Genomic DNA, 6,000 nt, shown 5'->3' with positions numbered 1-6,000 from the left:
CAGTTGTCCTCCATGCAAGACCTTGCACTGTAGTCCGTCATATGAGTTCCGGATAATATTGAAGATCTTCTGAGGAACTCCGTAGTGTCGAAGAAGTTTCCATCACGTTCTCCTATCCACACTGTCAAATGCCTTTTCATAATCAATGAAGTTGATGTATAGTGACGAGTTCCACTCCACTGATTGTTCGACGATGATCCGTGGTGTCGCAATTTGGTCTGTGCACGACCGATCCCTACGGAATCCAGGTTGTTGATCTTGAAGTTGGGTGTCTACTGCATCTTTCATCCGGTTCAGCAAAACTCTGCTAAAGACCTTTCCTGGTACTGACAGTAGTGTAATTCCTCTGTAGTTTTCACATTTGCTCAGATCTCTTTTCTTTGGGATCGTGATGAGGTGTCCTTCTTTCCAGTCCATCGGCACTTGTTCCTCCTCCCAAATCTTCTTGAATAGAAGGCAAAGCATATTTGTAGTTACTTTGATGTCTGACTTCAGTGCTTTAGCTGGTATATTGTCGGGTCCTGCTGCGTTCCCGCTGTTGATTTGTCTGATGGCCATTCTGATTTCTTCCGTCGTTGGTGGATTGACACATATAGGAAGATCTGTGTGCACTGCTTCGATGTCCGGTGGATTCATTGGAGCCGGCCTATTCAGGAGTTCCTCGAAGTATTCTACGCATCTGTTCCGCTGTTGTTGAATTTCAGTGATTGGCCTGCCTTCTTTGTCCTTGACCGGTCTCTCTGGTTTACTGTATTTCCCTGTTACTTTCTTCGATATATCGTAAAGCTGTTTCATATTTCCTTCCCTCGCAGCTTTTTCCGCCGTCGTTGCTAGTTCTTCCACGTATTTCTTCCTGTCGGCTCTAATGCTCCTCTTCACTTGCTTATTTGCTTCTATGTATTCAGCTTGTGCTTGGACTTTCTCTGCTCGTGCCCGGCTGTTGTTAATTGCTATCTTATTGTTCTTCCTTTCTTTGATCTTGTTCAGTGTTTCTATAGAGATCCATTCCTTATGATGGTGCTTCTTTAGGTCCAGAACCTCTTGACACGTTGAAGTTAATGCTTCTTTGATACTTTTCCAGTTGTCCTCCATAGTAGTTTCTTCTTCCTTCAGTAGATCTTGAAAGGCTTGGAACGTGTTGTTGAGAGCTATCTTGAATTCGTTGATTTTATTAGTATCTCGAAGGAAGGCTGTATTGAACCTTTGTAGTGCTGTTTGTCTACTTGTCCAGTTCTTTTTTAGCTTCAGTTTTAAATTGGCCACAACTAGGTGGTGATCTGAAGCTATATCAGCACCTCTCCTGGTTCCCACATCTTCCATTGTCCTTCGGAACTTCTTATTGATGCAAATGTGATCTATCTGGTTCTCTATGGTGTGGTCCGGTGAGATCCATGTAGATTTATGTATACGTTTGTGAGGAAATATTGTGCTGCCTATGACCAATTTATTGAATGCACATAGATTTGCAAATCTTTCCCCGCTTTCGTTTCTCTCTCCCAGTCCATGTCGTTCCATAATATCTTCATATTCGGTGTTGTGTATTCCGACTTTGGCGTTTAGATCTCCCATAAGAATGGTGAGTTCCTTTCTTGGGCATTTCTCAATGATTGACTGCAGCCTCACATAGAATTGATCTTTAATGTCGTCGTTTCTATCATTGGTGGGTGCATAACATTGAATAATATTCATTAAGATCCCCTCCTCCTTTGTTTTGAATGACGCTTTGATGATTCTGGATCCGTGAGATTCCCATCCTACAAGTGCATTTCGTGCTACTTTGGACAGCATTAGAGCAACTCCCAGAGTGTGTGGAGCATTTCCCTCTTCGTGACCGGAATATAGCAGCATCTCCCTCGTGGCTAGCCTTTTCTGTCCAGCTTGGGTCCAATGGGTTTCGCTGATTCCCAGTACTGCCAAATTGTATCTCTTCATTTCGGTTGCTATTTGACTGGTCTTCCCGGTTTCATACATTGTTCGGACGTTCCATGTACCTACTCTGTTTCGTCTTTATTCATACCGCGACAGGAAAGCCATTCTGCCCCTAGTTCATTTGATACTCAAAGCTTCAGAATTAACTTTTAAGCACAAAGGAATGATGACACAGAGATAGTAATTTTTGGGAATTTTGGACGATTTATTCCATGGGATGTGTCACAAAGTACAGATTCCCTATGATGATGTTTTTCTTTGACTCGTGGTTTTGTCAAAGATAGGTCGTGCTGAAAGATTGTTGTACTACTTTTGAAGATAAGTGACTTCAAAAAAGTCGACTGACATAAAGTCAACCCTTGATAAATGACGATTAATTTGTCTATATCACTTGTTTTTGAATTTCCTAGAAGTGATAATTCTTGTGGCTATTACAGAAGTTTCAAAACTGTGACTGAAAATCTTCAGTAGGAATACAATTTTGTCACAGAGTGGTCAACAACTAGAACGTTCTGTCCAATGAATCTGCATTGTAATATTTAACGGAAACTTCAAAAACAAAAACATTCAACGAAATACTTAATGTAAGGACTAACATAGAACAACTGATCGACCAAAATATACCTATAGACGTAGCCTACATAGACTTCAGCCAGGCTTTTGACAAAGTCCATCACAATGGACCGTTATATAAGCTAAGAAATATCGGGGTTGTAGGCAAGTTAATAATGTGGATAAAACACTTCCCAGTTGGGCGACAGCAAACATTACGGGCGAACATAAAGTTGTCTAGCTGGGAAACTGTGCTTAAAAGAGTGCCTCATAGTACAGTTTTGGGGCCAGTGTTATTCCTCTTGTACGTAAATGACATTCTTCGTCTCTATCACCGTCGGTCTTGCTATATGTTGACGATGTCAAGATATGAAGAGCGATACGAAGTAAGGGTGATAGCTTAGAACTTCAAAACAGCCTAGAGAAATTGTCCGAATGATCTCAAACTAGGCAGTTGCCGAGTGTATTGTGATGTATATTGGTCATCAAGGTACAAATACATACATGATGAATAACATTGAGCTTGAAGATGCCACAGATATTTGGAGTTTGACAACGCTTTAACCAGTAACACCTAATATGAAGCGCACCCACCAAGTGAAATCAAAAGACAGGAGCCAAGAGGTTTGAAGATACATGTGATAAGCTATAAATATATCGAGGATCGTCTGATCTAATCTAGCTAGCGATTGCAGGGGTTGTTGAGAACGGCGTTCCCACTCGTGATCTGGTGCGGATGCACCACCGAGCGCCTTCAGCCAAGTGAATCCATTAAAACATGTGGTCAGCATCCAATGTCGAAAACCTACAGAGCTGTTTATTTTGGGGATTTATTTGCCGCTACAAGCTACCTGTTGTCCAGACACACAATAACTTGGGAGTTATCTTTAGTCAAAACTACTGAACATCGCAGTGCGATATACGTCAAGGGTTTTAGAAATCTATGGTCAGTACGTAAGGCGTTTAATCATGCCGACTTTTTAACTTTGTATAGTGTTCGTGTGACCCAAAACTTGAGTACTGCATACAAGCGGCTATCCCCTACTTAAAAAAGACACTGAGCTTTTTGAAAAAGTTTAGAGGACAACAACTGGGCTGGTTTCCGGAATAGCGAAGCTCATGTATGATGCTCGACTGGCTGAAATAAACCTATTCCTGATGATGTCACAGGTATTCAGTGTTTGACAACGCTTCTACCAGTAACACCTTCTAATGTATTTCGTTCCCACCCAGAGAAATCAAAAGACAGAGTCGAGGAGATCGGAAGAGTATATTTGGCGATGACCAATATATCGGAATTCTCTGATCTAATCTGGCTAGCGATTGCGGTTGATGTTGAGCACGGCGTTACCACACGTGATCTGGTGCGGATGCATGACCGAGCGCCTTCAGCTAGATGAGTCCACTAAAACATATGGTCAGCATCCAATGTCGAAAACTTAGTGCTATTTATTTTGGGGATTTATTTACCGCTACAGATCACTCCCCCCCTAGTGGGGCAGTGACGACCCTAAGACGTGGCCAGCCAGAAGTTTAAACCCAACGAGTTTGTCGTTGGTAAACACTCTTCTGATAGCTTACTAAGTGTAGCAGCGTCTGGTCGTCTTTCCTTACTATATGGGACCGAGGTACAACATAGTAAAAAAAAGTTACAACGAAAAATTTCGATTCCTCGTAAACGTCATCGTTCTTTTTCAGCCGTCCTGGAAAAGAAAAAAGAAAGTGTAAGTGCATGTCGAAATACACTCGTATGTGCGTAAAAACACAATGTCGGCGGAAAAAAAATGGAAAATAACCTCATGAACACGTAATAGCGTTAAAAAAATTGTTTTTTTTTAAATAGAAATAAAAATATATAAGCATATTAAAATTGCTATTTTTAAAAAAATAATATAAAATGTCGAGAAGTGTCTTACGTGCAATAGTCGTTTAAATGTTCCGGAAATCTCACCCTTCTTCCAGAACGCGTCGTTTTAAGTTTATTTTCGGATACTGTCGAAGTATCATCGTGTGTGTTGGTTATCGGATGAGGTATTATAAGTGTCGGAGTCGTGTCGTTCGATTGTACCGAAGGAAAATCCACGTAGATAGGATTTCCTTCTAAATACGCTGCTTTTAAGCGATCGATGCTGATGCTATCGTTGGTTCCGTTCTTATCGACTATATGGTACTTAGATTCACGTTGAAGAACTTTGAAGGGTCCTTCGTATGCTGATTCGAATGGTCGTCGATGCGAGTCTCGACGAACGAAAACGTGTGTACTATATCGTAAGTCAGGTTGAACGAAAACATCAGTTGATTGAGGTCGAGTGGAAGCAGGTTTAACTGAACGCATTGCGTTTGTAAGCCTGTTCGTGTAGGAGGTTAGATCCATGTTCATTGAAGAGGATGAAGGATCCACGAATTCTCCTGGAAGTCGAAGTGTCGTTCCATAAACGAGTTGAGACGCAGTGTATCCAATGTCAGCTTTCACTGCATTGCGGATACCTAGTAAGACGAGTGGAAGAGCGTCGGTCCACTGTGAAACGTTTGCAGCTGATAGTGAAGCTTTTAGTTGTCGGTGAAAACGTTCTACCAACCCGTTTGCTTGTGGGTGGTAGGCAGTCGTTCGGAAGCGAGTGGTTCCTAAAAGTGTGGTCAGACGACGGAAAAGATCAGATTCAAACTGACGTCCGCGGTCTGTAGTGATGGTTGAAGGGCAGCTGAAGTTTGCTACCCATCGTTCGACGAAGGTGCGGGCCATTCTTTCAGCAGTGATGTCCTTGATAGGTACTGCTTCTGGCCATCGAGTGAAACGGTCTACGCAGGTTAAGAGGTAAGAGTATCCATTTGAATCTGGTAACGGTCCTACTAAATCCAGATGAACATGGTCGAAACGAGCATCGGGAGTTTTAAATGAGCCTAAGGGACATTTATTGTGTCTGATAACCTTAGATTTTTGGCAGCTTACACAGGAGCGTGCCCACTCCCTCACGTCTTTATTCATTCCAGGCCAGCAAAACCGTTCTGCTATAAACTTGATGGTTGCACGAACACCTGGATGCGAAAGTTTGTGCAATGTGTTGAAGACATTGCGTCGATAATGCTTCGGCACGATTGGGCGATCCCTACCTGTAGATGTGTCACAAAGTAAGGTTTCCTTACCTGTTCCCATCTGTTTGATGCGTAGTTTAAGTGTTGTGGACGATAACTCGTGCTGAAGATCACTGTCTTCTTTTTGAAGCTCGGCGAGTTTAAGAAGGTCGATTCCTTGGAAACTGTTCAAGGAAGTTATGCGAGATAAGGCGTCTGCAACTACATTGTTTGCTCCAGAGATGTGTTGAATATCTGAAGTAAACTGCGAAATGTAGTCCAGTTGTCGAGACTCACGGGGAGAGTACTTGTCAGAAGGAGAGCTTAACGAGAAAGTGAGCGGTTTATGGTCCGTGAAAAGAGTGAGTTCACGGCCTTCGATATAGTGTTGGAAATGCCGTACAGCACAATACATAGCTAGGAGTTCCCTACCGAATGTGCTGTACC

Source organism: Schistosoma haematobium, chromosome 4 (assembly GCF_000699445.3).
Source record: "Schistosoma haematobium chromosome 4, whole genome shotgun sequence".
Lineage (NCBI taxonomy): Eukaryota > Metazoa > Platyhelminthes > Trematoda > Strigeidida > Schistosomatidae > Schistosoma > Schistosoma haematobium.
Note: the sequence above shows the minus strand (reverse complement) of the source record.